This window comes from Perca flavescens, chromosome 14, assembly GCF_004354835.1.
Source record: "Perca flavescens isolate YP-PL-M2 chromosome 14, PFLA_1.0, whole genome shotgun sequence".
Classification (NCBI taxonomy): Eukaryota; Metazoa; Chordata; class Actinopteri; order Perciformes; family Percidae; genus Perca; species Perca flavescens.
In genome coordinates, this window is record NC_041344.1 from 25,940,373 (window position 1) to 25,956,529 (window position 16,157).

Consider the following 16,157-nt stretch of genomic DNA (forward strand, 5'->3'; position numbering starts at 1 on the left):
GTGTGTAAAAAAAAAAGGTTTTACAGAGGGTTATGCGCTTTAAACTATTATTAGCTGAAAACACTTATGCACACTTAGATCGCACTAGTTTTCCAAATTTGGAAATACTTCGAATTTCATACAGGTCATGTAAACAGCATATTCCCTTTGTTTGGATATTTCAAATTAGGCCTTATTGCAAATGTAACGTTATCAGATTAAGACACTTGGGATGCCGATGTTAATCGAGTATTTAGAGCATGCTTTGGACGCTTATACAGCGCATTCATAATATTAAGTGGGAGTTTTTGCTGCAATTTGCGACACAGCCTCCCGTCTGTTTATGGTCAGCTCTGTGCGTTGTACACAAATCCACAATTTGCAAGGCTGGAGTAAAGCGCACATTTCTGGTAGGAAAAGATAACACACCTATTGTTAAATATTATGAAAAACTTTGATATTTTAACAAACGCAAATATCGCAGTGCCGACCTTTTCAAGAAGGAGGTTGACAACTAGACTACCAGAAAGCGACCGATCGAAAAGTTTGCTTTGTCATTTTAAGGGTCATCTTAAGAGAACCATTGCTTACGTAAGGTCTCATAAGATGTGAGGTATGTAGAAATTGGCAGAAATTGGATTACTCAGGCCACGCCCCCTTTCATGACATCTGAACCATTTAAGGTAGAGTCTTGTGTGATGTGTCATTGAACTCAGCACAGAGTTCCTTTTTAATTGATGATGGTGTTACCTGCCCCCTAAGCTTTAGCCACGCCCCCATGTTATAACTAATGACCCGTTTGATGTAGACCCTTGTGTGAGGTATCATTGAACTCAGTAGAGACTTCCTTCTTCTTTGGTGATGGTTTGGCCCGCCCCCAATGTTTAAGCCACGCCCCCTTTCATAAATGCTGACCCATCTAAGGTAGAGTCTTGTGTGAGGCATCATTGAACTCAGCAGAGAGTTCCTTTTTAATTGGTGATGGTTTGAACCGCCCCCTATGCTTTAGCCACGCCCCCTTTCACAGCTAATGAAATGTATGACGTAGAATGTACCTTGTGTGAGGTATCGTTAAACTCGGCAGGGAGTTCCCTTTTCATTGGTGATGATTTGCGTTGTCTGAGTGGCGCGCAACTGCACTGTCGCAAGGAGCGGAGTCCGCCGGTAATCCCGACGCGCGGCAAGGCGCGAGGGCCCGTCCATCGCTGCTTGCAGCTTTAATTGTCATCGTTTTCTTGACGGTCCAAAACAAAATGTAGTAACACCAAATCTTATTAAAAACGGTTAAATCCATCAAGTTAGTTACATCAACATTTTCTCCCGAAATACTAAAATGAACACGCTTCATAGCTGCAAACACAAAACTATATCCAACAGATTTCTCCAAACATACCTGACAGCTCTTGATTGATTCCCAGTGCTTTAGCTGTTCATACCGTACAGCACTGTGGTGGGAGACCGCTTGATACTGGATGTTTTTGGCATACTATTGTCTTTTAGAAACAAACACACAGAGGAAAGATACAGTTAAGTTTCTGTGACCAGCATTGCAGCAACATCATTTATATCCTCCCACACAAGTATTTGACACAGATAGCCTTCTAAAACCTATCAGTGCTTTTAAGATATGGTGGCCTGTTAACAACACATCAACAAATATCGAGCTAGCTCATTAGAGCACCGAGGTTCAACAGAAAGCATATTCAGTCAATGCTAGATGTTCTACATGTATTAAGAGTAGCACTCATTAATAACTTTGTCTTGAGAGTGAGGCATACAACCCTTTATAACAAAAGGTGTGTTGGGTTGTCAGTCACTTTAATGGCAGTCAGCAGCTGACAAAGACAGTGGGTGGTATTTGGATTCTCAGATATCCAGTGGGCAGGGAGTCTTTGTTCAAATAAAGCAATCCTGTATGAGACTACAGTGCTAAATCTTTACAAGTCAACACTATTGTAGGCGTGAGTTACACTTCTGTTACCCAGATTCAGGCTGTTGTGCTGTCTTCAGCTTCTTACTGGGGTTAGGTTAGGTAATTACGGAATGTCCGCCAAAAAAGTTGTATTTTCAGTATTGTTAGCTAGCAGGACATCTCAAGAACTCAACGCATTCTCATAAACGGGTTCATATGGTATCGGACGAAAACTTCTGCAGAACAAGTCGTAGGATAGCCTCTCTGACAAAATTACGGCAATCCTGTGACGACCGGTCACATGACAGTTAAGTTTAGTTGTCTTTACAGTTAAATTTAGTCGAGGAAACATCACTGTGAGCTGGCTACATGGCACCATGAGGCTGCGGTCGTTTAAGCCTCATGGCCGTTAAGGGAAATTTCCCCGCTGGAAAGCTGAATATATCTTTAAATTGGGTCACTTATGTAGTAGAAATGTGAAAAGAAAATTGAAATTGGTGCCTTCTAGGCCGAGATAAGCCAGAAAATGTGTTTTTGGCTCATATGGATGAAAGACACCAAATCCCAGAATGCACTTGCTTTGCTGCTGTATAAGGCCACTCCCAAGCCACGCCTACCCTTTACAGACAGACAGTGAGACGATCAACTCAACAAGTGTGTTGTCATTTCAACCATATACACGAAAAAACGTTTCTCCGTGGCTCAAGTGGTGTTACACATTTAAAACATACTTTTTTGCCACAGCTGATACATTATCCGGACTTTTCAGCGGATTGATTGATAGCTCCAGAGTGAACAGAACTGTGTCCATGGCAACGCTCTGCTATGCATGGCAACGGTGTGTTATCCTTAGCAGTGGTCGGTTGTCAAGAAATAACAGACCGCATTCTACATTAGAATTCAACAAAGCCATGTAATAAAAGAAGGCTAACACATAGCCACTAGCATTAGCTCTTGGTGGGCTGTGGTATAAACATCGAGTATAAACATAGCCGTACATTTGCGTGGAATGTAGCTAGAATTGTCGGCATTTTACAGTCACAAACTCCACCAGCAGTTAGCAGTTAGTTGGATACAAATCATCCCATTTCTGCAACAGGCAGTCCGGGGTAACACAGCCCACCTCCACTAGTAGTCTTACCCGGTGACAGCAGGCTGGATTGTCCACAACAATATTTCCACAACAACAAAAACACAGCACAGCAGTCTCTGAACTCGCGTTGGGAGTTTCGTTGAAGTTGGATGTAGTCCAGTTTGTTTAATGAGCGGACACTTGCAAGCAGGACTGGTGGAACAGGTGGCTGGCTAGCGTTAGCTTTCCACCGGCACACTCGTTTAACACTCCCCGCTGATGAGGTATCTTTACCGGCCAGAGGCATCGAGCAACACCGCTGGTCTCCGTGCAGGCAAAGTTTGCGTAGTGTGTCGAGTATTGCGTCCGTAATAAAGTGTCCTGCATATTCTCCGATGTGTTCCAATGCATCCCGGTGGTACACGTGTGTGGTAGTTTGAATGCACATAATTGTTGTTCTAAAATTTCCAAGACTGTATGGCTGCAGCCTGGAGCGTCCCATATCATGCCATCCCGTCTCATGCTGTCCCGCCTGGGGCCATCCCTGACCTTATACTTTTCAAAATAAAAGCTTGCGTCCCAAAATTTCCGTCGGGATGAACAGTTTCTGCTCCTGCTGAGAAGCTAAGCGAGGATTCAAGATGGCTGACACTCGTTTTTTCCTCTGCAATCTCCGGAAAAAGCCAACAGTCCAACCCCCTTTGGGCTATGCGGAAGTGGCTCCTATACAAGCTGTAGTCTTTTGCCTCTGGGCAAAAAAGCCTCATATGACGCAAAAATCGTCATTTTGCGTCATGAGGTTTTTTTCCAGACCCACAATACAGAGATCTCCCCTCTCAGGGGGACATGAGGGAGGGAAGCATGGTCATTCAAAAATACTACCAGGTTTCTACTGATACAAAGCTTAATGCTAATCGGTGAAGTTTCCCTTTAAGTTTAGCAAACAAAAGGTCACTGTAAGCCAGCTACAGAGCACAATGCGGCCCGGTTGTTTAAGCAGCCAACAAAAGGTGACTGTCATGCGGCAACAACAATTAAAGTTCCTATATTATGAAAAAGAAAAATGACTTTCTCGGATTTGGGGTGTTATTTTGTGTCTCTGGTGCTTTCACACGCATACAAACTTGGGAAAAAAACAACATCCATGCTGTTTTGAGTGTGATACGGGTTTCTGAATGACTCCTGCCTTCAGTCTCCGGGTGAGCTAGTCAAAATCGGCAGGGCCGTCTACGTCATCGGCCCGAAACATTTGGTGTGTGCTAACCACTTTAGCTAATACCACACCAGCTAGCTGTTTCTCCAACTTCAGTCAGTACAAGGCAGGATTAGCCGGGAGACTTCTTCTAAACAAGGGCGCGCTTCCAACTTTGCGTTGAATGGATGCAGACGAGGGACATAAGTAAGTAGTTCTATAGTGTTGTAGCACTGTTTTGCCATTGAGAACGAGGTGGATAACCGCTAGCAGCGCTAGCTTCTAGCTAGTAGTCCTTACCTAGCTACTGTGCATGTGCGACTCCCAACAAAGATGGAACAGAAGTGAGATGTCTCACTCTGTAGCTAAAACAGAGAGCTCAACACACAGGGTGAAAAGAGGAGCTGCAGCAATGTGCAGTACAACAAAAATATGGTGTTTGAAAATTAAACCATGTAAACCTATTCTGGTACAACCTATAAATACAATTATGAACTTGAAAATGAGCATAATATGGGCACTTTAAGTTTAGGCACCGAAACAACAAGTTAAGATTGGAAAAAAAGTTTGTGGTTTGGGTTAAAACACCGGCCCCCTTAAACAATACTCCAAGGGCATGAAGACCCGTTTCCTGAATAAAAAGTGTTTTCCCCTAACTCCTTCAGGAGACAAACTCAGCTCCCCCGCTTAAAGGCGGGGGCTTGATTACTACCTACTCTCGCCTTGCCAGACCTTCCTCCACACTGAAGCAATCCCCTAAATTAACGGTCATATTTTATTGTAATTTCTACCTGCCAAATGGACTACAGATGTAAATTAGCCTTTGGGCTACAATCTGGCACTTTTACGTGTACTGCTGTACATGTTCCTCAAAGGTGCGTTGTCCTGAAATAATAAAATAAAAATAAAAAAATCGATGTAGACTAATTACCACCCGTCCTTCCCGACCTCCTCCCTATGCAGCGCTTCACGCTCTTATACATCAGCACTCATTGTGCTACACAGTAATAAATACGTGGAATACATGTGATTTACAGTGCATTACTTTTCGTAGCTAAATGTACAAATGGTTCATGAGAACAGCCTGCAAAAACTACATGACATATTTCAGTAGTCCATGAACCATCTGTAAAGCACCATTTCTCACTGTGAGGCATAAAAGCAACATTTGGAAAAAGGTTTTCTCTATTTGGATAACCCTGAAAAAAGTTATTCATTTGTTTTTAGATTCAACCCCATTTTTGGGCGTCATTTTAACATGTTCAAGTTGATGCAACAAACCAATTCACCGCCAGTAAATTGAAATCAGTTCACTGGCTTGTTTCTTTATGAGTAGCAAACTGACATAGTGTCTACACAGGATGCATTTAGGCACAGCATTGAGTGTATGTCATCCGTATTGTTCAGAGCCAAATACAATTACTGTAGTTATGTGCACTAAACGGGACAAAATATTCATGAAGTGTAAAAATAAGTTTAAGGTCAGATTTGCATGCATAGCTCAAGTGAAGCACAGGGCTGTTCAGACAGCTGGAATAATTCAAAGTGTATCTGTTCCGTCACAGAAAAAACACTTGAACACACACTGAAATCCCTCCTGTGTAGGTTTGCCACAAGTGTGCTGAGTGAAAGTTGGCAGAACATGTAAATGAAATGTACATTGTGATTATAAACTCTTTTTTTTCAACTTAAAAATAAACTTGGTTCAAAAGTTAAACTTAATTTTGAATCAGAACTATTTATCAGCCCTAGCAAAGTCCTGCATGATAAAGTGTATTTTGGAAATTGTATGCTCTAATGCCATAAAATAATTGTTATATTGATTTTTTTCGAATAGAAATGAAAGTCTCTGCTGTCTCACTCTGTTGGTTTACTCCTATTATGCTAATCTGTGAATTAAATCAGTAAAATTACAGGGTCAGCATTTTTCAAACCAGATAAACGTTACCTGCATATTGTCCTTTTCAATTGCAATTTCTGACATAAACTAAACCTCTGAAGTAAGCACAAAAGTTGAGCCCTGTTAGAGATGGAGAGAACAACCTGAGAGAAAGTCACCAAGGGCTGCTGCTAAATGCTACTGATCTGCTGGCAGCTCACACCTGATACCTCAGCTGTGTTGAGTCCATCCATCTGCTTCTTAATGCAGCAGGTTTCTTTTGAATGCAGAGGAGTGGAGGACACAAAACACACACACACACACACACACACACACACACACACACACACACACACACACACACACACACACACACACACACACACACACACACACACACAACTGAGAAAGATAAAGTACATTCATCATGTGGAATGAGGAAGAAAAATGGCTAGCGTGTTACCAGCATGTTACCAGTATTCAGATCCTTTACTTAAGTAAAAGTAATGAAATAAAAAGTACAATATTTCTCTCTGAAATATAATGGAGTAGAAGTATGGTAGAAGGGGCATGGAAAGAAAAGACTCAAGTAAAGTAAAAGCACTTCCAATTTTTACTTCAGTACAGTCAGGTGCGTTGGACTGGGGAAAAAAAAGGGGACTGAGTACCCAGGGCCCTCATATGAGGATGGCCCAAAAAGATGCTAGAATGAATAACTGTGGATGCTGGGAGGGGCCCATAGAAAATGCCTTTCTACAGGGCTCAGAATTTTGGGCTACGCCCCTAAGTACAGTACTTGAGTAAATGTACATAGTTACATACCACCACTGTGGGTTACCTAACGGTCATCAAGCAAACACAGAGCAACGTTATTTCCTTCATTTTGTCGTCATGTTTCTGGCGACCTGAACCCAAGTCTTATATTCTCTCTCTTCTTTTTTTCCCCCCTTTTGGTTTTGTTCCTCAGAACTTCCAGAGAACTATTTTATATATATATATATATATATATAAATAAATATATAACTGGGTCTCAAGCTTAGTAAATAACCCCTAAGCTCACAAGCTAGTTGCTAACTTAAAGCTCTTTCAGGAAGACTTCCAATAACTTCAATCACCGCTCTCTCTTCCTAAAACTATTCAGCTGTTTAGAGGCGTTCACTTTTCAGTAAACCAACCACAAATTGACCACGAAATTCACGATCCAATCACAGCATTACACGCCTGCTTTAAATCAGTTTCTCTCTCTGCTGCTGTAAGCGAACCTGACTCCGCCAGATAGATTGCTTCGCATTTGCTCGGCATATCCATCTGGGAACTTTCCGACCATTTGGGAAGGGGGGAAAATCCAGGTTAGCTGATTGGATAAACCATCTGTCTATCACCACCCATGTTGGCGATAGATGGGCCAAATCAACCACTCAGATCAAACTCTTGCCGAAACCAGTCGGGAGAAGAGCAAAAACATATTTTCCTCCGAGAAAAGCCTCCAGTGCGGGTTTTTTGCTCTTCTTTCAATGAAGCAAAACTTTCTAATTCGGATAAAACTTGCGCGATAGCTACGCTCATCTCATCCGTGGAAGCTGCCATGTTGTTTAGACTGAACAGTTGCTTCTCGTTGCGTCACACCTAAACCCGCCTCAAAACAAACGCTGATTGGTCGGTCGTTTGGCGAACGGCTCCAAATATTTTCTATCTCAAGATGCCAGACTGATATGCGAGTGGAAAACTGGAGCTTGTGAGATCAGGACGGTCTCACAAGGCTAGCTGTTAGCTGTCATTTCAGGCAAAGCGTGCAACCCTCCTCGTCCACCATGGGTCGTCCTCGGGCAGAACGCTCCGTCGACTCCTTCGGTCTGGTCTTCGGGCTCCTTAGTATATCTCGGCTTTTCTACCCCTTTAAAAATTATCTAATCTCCAAAAGACTCTGTACATTTCATAGTATGCATATGTACAATAAACCTTTGCATATCTGCAACAAAGTCTCTCCTGATTGAATGTCTGTTAGCTGTTTTTGTGCCGAAGAGGAAAACCTTCAGTGAATTTATTGGAGCTTCTTTGGCTGAAAACGAGGTTGATGAGAACTGTGGGACTGAACTATAATATTACAAGTTGCAAGCTGTAAAAGCAAAACCATGAACTGAATGACACTAAAACATTACGTAAAACTGAGGAGAACTGCAGAGTTGGGTGATTATTCTCTTAGGTGTGTGTGTTCACTACGAGCAACTTTGGTCTCACTTTATCTTACAGTACATTAAAAGATTATAGTATATTGTCTAGATATAGCATATTTTTATTTTAATATGGCAAGATATGTGTTACTAGTTACAGCATAATTTAGGTGTATGATTTCTTATTGGCGTGTAACTGTTAGTTTTCTCTAATAAAAACCAAATAATTTCTTGTTTTGGTCTAATTTGATACAAAGTACAGTAAGGCTTATTAATGTACTAATTACAGCATAATTTAGGTGTTTGGCCTTTAATTACGATACAACTATTTGTTTTCTGTCTAATAAAAACATTTTATTTTTATTTATTTTTTAAGTTTTGGTCCAATTTGATACAAAGTATGGCTTTTTACTTCTTTGTAATGTATTATAAAATAAAGTGTGATTGCAACTTCTTTGACTCATTATTACCATTGATTAAGTGCAGCTTTACATCATCCTAAATATAACAGAAAACATTGTGTTGCCATTGATTCATGGTGAGGTTAGGTATATAAACACACGCTGCCTTAAAAGGTGCTCTAAGCGATGTTGGGTGACGTCCCTTCTTGTTGACGTTCAAAGTATTGTCAAACAAGCTCGCCCCTCCCTCCTCCTCAGCCCGTCCCCTCTCCCTCCCTTCCGCGCACTAACCCCCCCAACCCCAAATCTTTCTGGTCAGTTATTGGCTGGAACGCTGGAAGACTTTTATGTTTGGTGGCACAGGTTGGCACAGTTTGTTTTTGTTGCCGTTTGTGGAGCCTGGGCTGTCTACAGAGACCGCGTTTTTGTACAGTGTGTTCAGGGGACAGGCAGCTCGCGGATAGTGAGGAGATGTTTGCTGTGTGTGACAAAAAATGTTGTAGCCTAAAATATGCGTGACATCGCTTAGAGCACCTTTAAATGTAAATGATTTGATAATACAGTCGGCTTCATTTTAAGAACTGAATCATTCAGTGTTCCGGTCTCACCTACTTGATAATGGCATTATTTTGTGACCAAGCAATTGAGATGACTGAAGGCAGGTGGGTTGAGAAAGAGGAAATGAAGGGCAGTGTTAATGCCTTTCACTGATTACTGTTAGGAGCAAATGTAATGGCCATGAGAAGCTTCCTCGATGTGGGTGGTGGTCAGATCTCATTTCTTAATTAATGTGATCATTTTTTTAAATTATTATTTAGCTTCTTAGCTTAAGAATTTCCACTTCACCTGACCTGTGTGTCTTTGAACTGTGGGAGGAAACCCACGCAGAGTGAACATGCAAACCGCAGAAAGTCAAGCCCCAGCAGCAGACCCCCCAAAGTGTGTTGCATTTCAAACACAGAAAAATACAGAACATTAGCATTTTGCACAAGCTGATTTCCCATGGTAGACCTATCACCATAGAAAATATAATAGTTGTTATTTAACAGAAATATAATGTTATGCATTGGAGTGGAACTAGCATACTTACAACAATAAATGTTGCAACCAGGCCAAATATTAACATTTGTTTTGTACAGCATGTGCTAAAAAAATGGCTACTGACACTATCATCTATTATTCAGGTATTGTCGGGTATGCCGGTTTGAGTGGAATGCATTAAAGGTGCTGTAGGTAGGATTGTGAAGATCCAGGACTTAGCCAAAGAATTTGAACATCGACAACTTCTCAGTCCCTCCGCCCGTTTCTGCTAAAGCCCAAAACGGTCTCCTAAGCCCCTCCCGAGAATGAATGTGTGTGTATGAGCAGTGATTGACACGCAGTTAGACAACCCCCCTGGCCCTGATTGGTGCATCTGAACAGGGAGCGGTGGCTGTAGTTTTTTTTTTTTTTTTACTGACCGGCTTCATGTAGTTCTACTCGAACATAGGGTCAGTTTCAGCAAATATGACAGAAAGTTAATTTTATAAGTCATACCTACTGCACCTTTAACCTCAAGGCTTGATTTTTATCAACAGGACATATATTTTTTTTTCATATTTTCAAATGCATGGGACAGTGTTGTAATTGTGTTCATAGTTATTTAAAGAAATTGTAAAACTGATTTCAAGATGGAATTATGAACAAAAATCCAGGAGAAAATGTAATTACTAAAGCACAGTTTAGCAGTGCAAACACTATGTAGTCTACACTGTAACGTGTTTATCAATCTTTTAATTACTTTAAGGTTTCTAGGGCATGATGAACAACTAATTTTGCTTCATTTCGCTCTTCATTTTCCATTTCTGAGAAACACTTATGGGCTGTGCTGTGGTGAACATTGTCTTACTGCATCAGGCATAAGAACTTTTTGGAAACAATAGGGACATACAGTACATTTCATATTTTCTTTTTGTGAAAATAGGTCTAAATATGATATCCTGTTGTTTTGTAATTGGTGTGAAAGTGTATTCAGCGTGTGAAAATCCTCTACAGTATCTCCATTACAATGACATTTGCCTACAGTGAGAAGATTCGGCTCCCTGACATTTCTCAAGCACACCCAAAGGGAGTTGCACAAAGAGTTCTCTGTATGAAGTGGAGGCATTCAGCTTGGGCACCTTTGAGAGTTTCAACAAGTTGCTAATTTAAGAAGTTTATTCCCTGAAAATATGAGCTGATAAGAGCACAACGGGTATCTGAGCATTTGGCTATTTTGAACGCCACTATAAAAAAGGATTTTAGGAGCTGTGTGGCTTTTTGTTTATGTGTGTGTATTGTTGGGGACAACCGATTAAAGGCACAGCGTGAATAAAAGCAAGAAGACACTTTTCACACGCACTTTTCTTCAAAGGCCACAAGCCCAACTGGAGGCTGAAATCTTGCTGGCTCTTCGGTTTTCAGCATAGATGCAGAGAAGTTATATGCACATGTACAAAACACAGCAGCCTGTAAAGCTGAGCAGTGATGAGCACACACACACACACACACACACACTGAGGAACACACTCACTACACAGTATATTCATACACACGTACATTCACACACACAAATTTGTAGCGACAAACTGCAGAGTGAAACTCCAGTCCGACTTCTGTTCACCTTTTCACCTTTGAAGATGACATCCATTAGAGTGGGGCTGTCGAGGCACACACACACACACACACACACACACACACACACACACACACACACACACACACACACACACACACACACACACACACACACACACACACACACACACACACACACCTTCGAGTTCTATAAGCATGAGTAGGCTGCCTTCTGAGAGCAGCTTAAAACTAGTTCAAAGACACCTTTCTAACACACTACAAATTGTGTGCATTGATATGGGTTGCACTTAATTGCAAAGATAAGCAATCACAAATTTGGATATAATGTATCATCATCATGCGTAGATGCACAGCAGCATGTGCCCGAAGAAATCAGAACCATCAGGACACAAAAAAAAACTTTTTCTAAATGATGTCCTCTGGCCATAGCCTTTTAGGAATACATATAAGATTGTGTCATTAAGTGGAGGTTCAGCCAGAGCCATTTTATGAAAATTAACATTTATAGAAAATGCTTATATAGTTAGATTTGGTAAGGATGGCTCTGCAGGGAGAACTAATCCCCCAGCATAAAGGCAACCATACATGAATATTAGATCTTACTGTATAAAGTCAACAATACATACTATAAAGAGAAGGATGGGAGCAGGGTTTTTATGAGGGCTGACTTGCAGTGCAGTAAAATTGGACCAAAAATTTGTGCCAGTACCCTAATTCAGCAGTTGCATGACATGATCATCGGATGTGTCTTGGATACATTTATATTCATACATACATCTTGTAGGGGTGACCCCATATAGTCGACTATTCAACAATTTAATCTAAGAAGCCTGAGTCGTCCATCAATCTCGCCATTAAATCATTGTAGTGTCTGAAAATGTGGTTATAAAACAAAGGATCATTCCTTTCAGGCTATAGGGGGGTGCTGAATGTTGGATTTTACATAGAATTGCTTCGTTTTTTTCCCAATAAATCATGATGTATAGCCTATTTTGGTATAAATATCAGCCTATTAACAATACTATTAATAACAACAAGTTAGTAATTAGAAGGAATTAAAAGTTAGGGTACTCATGTGGACAAAATTCTAAGTGCCGTGCCTCAGTACTGGTGAGTAGTACTGGCCCATTTTAGCCACGCATAGTGACGCATGAATAAAACAGCTGACGCCAATCAACTAAATCACTTACTGTAAGCGCCACTTCAGTGCTCTGCCTGAACTAACACAATGCTCCAGTACCGCGTCTACGGTGGCCCTGAAGTGCAAACCACGGCAGCAAATGCCACAACGTGACAGCAAATTTCACAACGCGACAGCAATCCCACAACGCGACAGAAAATGTCACAACACAACAGCATTAGTAAGACGGAAAGAGAAAGGTTAGGTACATATTGGACACTGACCATTGTCCTGATTGGTTGCACTGTGTGCCATTTACAATGGACACTGATCCTCGTCCTGATTGGTTGCACGGTCTGTAATTTACAAATGGGTCCGTGTACGTTTTGTATGAGTTTCTTTTTTCATTTGAACCAAGGAACACTCAAAACGCATGAAAAGGGGGAAGAAACCTGCTATTTAAATGTTACCTTTTTCTATTCACAGCCACCACATCGGCACCTATGCAACAACACCACTCAATCAAACACTGTCACTGTACCGTACTGTAACTAACATTTTACATCCACAGTAATGCATAATGCAGTTTTTCATAACATCAAAATAGACACCAACCAAACATCTACTTTATATGATTGCAAAGAGTCAGAAAATACAATAACTGCTGGTCTGGTTTGGTTGCAGTCAGTAAACACTTACTCAGTAGCTGGTCAGCTGTTTTCCTTCTTGGCATTAAAGCCCCGTTTACACGAAGAGAAGACGCAGATATTTTCCTGCGGTTTGGCCTCTCATTTACACGAAAACATCGTTTTTAATCACAGAAAATGATTATTTCTAAAAACTCTGGCCAAAGTGGAGATTTTTGAAATCTTCGTTTGCACGTTTGCATGTAAACTGAGACAAACAGGTTTAGGCAACTGAGAGAGAGAAAGAGGACGTGATTGGTTGCTGTTGTTGCTATTGTCGGGATTCTGATTGGCTAACGTGGGCTTGAGCGTCTCGTTACACTGCCACCTACAGGTCTGGCGTGCTCTTGACTGCATTGACGGCATATATACACGGTACATGTAAACAAATACTTTTCTGAAAACCGAGAGGTTGAAATGTCCGTTTATGAACATAGCCGGCCACGTGTAACGTAGCATTAGAGTTCAAGCTTTCTCACGGCAGACATTAAACTTGTATCCTGTCACAGCAGGAAAGCACAGGTGTAACTCATAACACTAATGATGGCATTCAGCAGGAAGAATAGCTGATGGGCCCTCACAGAGGGAAACTAAAAGGAATAGAGCCATCATTAATGATATGAGTTGCACCTGTGTTTGACAAGGCAACCTGTGAGCTGCGAGAAAAGTCTAAAAAAGTATTTTCCCAATTATATTGAGATCATTTTGAAAACAGAATGTAGTCATATCAATTGAATGGATGTCTCTGAAATGTTACTGGTCATAAACAAAGCTATAGCATAAGTTCAGTCAGGAAGACTATACTTCTGCATGCTTAGGCCTGTAGTTTTTCTCATGCATCCTGCCATTCACTCATCTGACGCGTGCGCACTCATTATTTCCTTGCTGTCATTTTGATGGACTGCCAATATTGTTATCAGCTGTTCTCATCGGGTAACAGCATTGGAATTTGAATTGAAATTGAATAATGTTGGTGATCATCTGACTTTTTTTTTTTTTTTTTTTTTTTTTAATCTAGCACCATCATCAGGTCAAATTTAGATTTGTCATTTATGATGACCAAATGCCGAGCAGAAATACCATTCCCATCAGCCTCGGCTGTACATTTATTTTAGTACTATAAGCAAATGTTAGCATGCTAACACACAAAGATGGTGAACATGGTAAACATTAAAACTCCACATGTTAGCACTGCCATTGTGAGCATGTTAGCATGCTAAAGTTAGCATTTAAATATAGCCTAATAGCTGCTGGCATGGCTATAGATGGTTGGGCTTTATGGATCTATTTATTAAAAATAGCTGAAGCTGTCTGTGTTTTTTAGTTTATACAGATATTAATATTTATTAAATGTCTATATTTATAGAGACATTTTAACTTGCCATGACAAAGCAACATTAATGATGACTTAAAGGTCCAATGTGTAGGAATTTCTCCCATCTAGCGTTGAGATCATATATCGCAATCAACTCTCTTGCACCACGCAGTTCAAAGTACGTATTACAGCTATGGTAGCCTTCACGCTTCAAAAAGCCGGTCTCTTGCTCTTTTCAATATCCTTTTTCTTTTTCTGGGCGAAGAAGAAGACTCTTGTTCCTGAAATTTGGATTTTGACCATGTGTGGTCCTCCAGGTTTCCTTGCCGGGGCCGGGAAGCTACGATATCCATTAGCAGCATTAGCAGCACCTGTGAGTTTATCGTGTGACAGCAAAAACGCGAAAGGCGGAGGAGTATGTCCTGTATGTCCCGTACCGGCTAACGTATTTCAAGATGGCGCATGACTATTGTGCGTCAGTTCATGCGAATGCAAATGTAAAATTTCAAGCCAATAGGAATACTTGGAATTGATGGTGGAGGTAAATATTCATGAAAAAAGGACACGTTTGTGAACGGGCAACACAGATTTTGATACTGAACAACAACACGTTACACACTGGACCTTTAATTTCCTTTAGGTGTGCCAGGAAGCCATGGCAGCGAGTGAACACAAACAACAAGGGCCCTGACACCGGAACACCTGAGTGGAATGCAGCCATCGTTAATGTAATTAGCTGCACCTGTGCTCGACAAGCCAACACGTCGTTCTAATTACTGTAAATCTCAGAATTTGTTATATGGGGACAATGACTACATTTACAAGCTGTCAATTTTTCGGGTTATGGTCGGGTTAAGGTCACTATTCGGGTTTCTGAAACATTCGGGATAACCCGTTTACATGCGTGAGCAGAGAGAGTTACTTCTGTATACATGGAATTTGTAATCAATTGGCAATATCCCGATGTAAACAGCGACGCACGGACAAACCCTGCTTCGCGTAACTTTTCGGTCACCTTCTTCTAAATCTCACTCTCTCGGTACTTTCTGCAGTCAACAAAATGGGATTATATTCATGGTTTTCACCATGAATATATTACCTCTACTTCTTGTTTACTTCCGGTGTACTGCGTGCAGGTTTTCTGCCGCATACAAGAAGTTCCTCTACTCAAAAGACCAAGATTCCTTGCGAATAGAACATGCGCAGAACACAAATCAATGTTCCTTTTGATGGGGATATGCCGATACGCGTTTACATGACCAAAATTTCGGGTTAAAAAAGGGGTAACCCAGGGATCATTTTCGGGTTTCTCAAAACAGGAATATGAGCATATACGTGTTTTGCCGTGCGCGACCAGGTTATTGCCAATATTCCGGTTTTGAACGGGTTATTGGCTGCTTGTAAACGTAGTGATGGATGAAAATCCTGGATTGTGAATATAATGAATCACTTTGTGAGGTTTTTAATGTATCTATTGATTAATCTATAATAGCCTAAGTAAGCACTGGAGCAGTCTGTAACAGCCGGCCTGTCACACACTGGCTGGCATCGTACAAGCGGGCAAATTGATGGCTTGCTAAAGGCAGTGTGGGTGAGTCTGAGACAGGCAATGCTGCAATTCAATAATGCTTTTTTTCCCCCCACAGTCTCTGTTGGCGCACACACGCACGCACACACGCACGCACCTATAGACTACAGTATGTGGACACAGTGATTTATACACACAAATATAGTTAAGTCAGAAAAACACGAGCACACACACATGCATACTATGATGTAAAAAAAGAAGTATGTTTTTCATGTTTGTGAAACTT

At 41.1% G+C, this 16,157-nt stretch overlaps 1 long non-coding RNA gene across 1 annotated transcript in view; it reads right to left on the bottom strand.

The window, feature by feature from the left end:
• Positions 1 to 1,381: 1,381 nt before the first annotated feature.
• LOC114568510 (uncharacterized) overlaps positions 1,382 to 16,157 on the bottom strand; it is a 42,685-nt gene continuing 27,909 nt past the window's right edge. The window contains exon 3 of the long non-coding RNA XR_003694293.1: positions 1,382 to 1,472. This is a non-coding gene — a long non-coding RNA (uncharacterized LOC114568510). The remainder of the gene's footprint in view (positions 1,473 to 16,157) is intronic.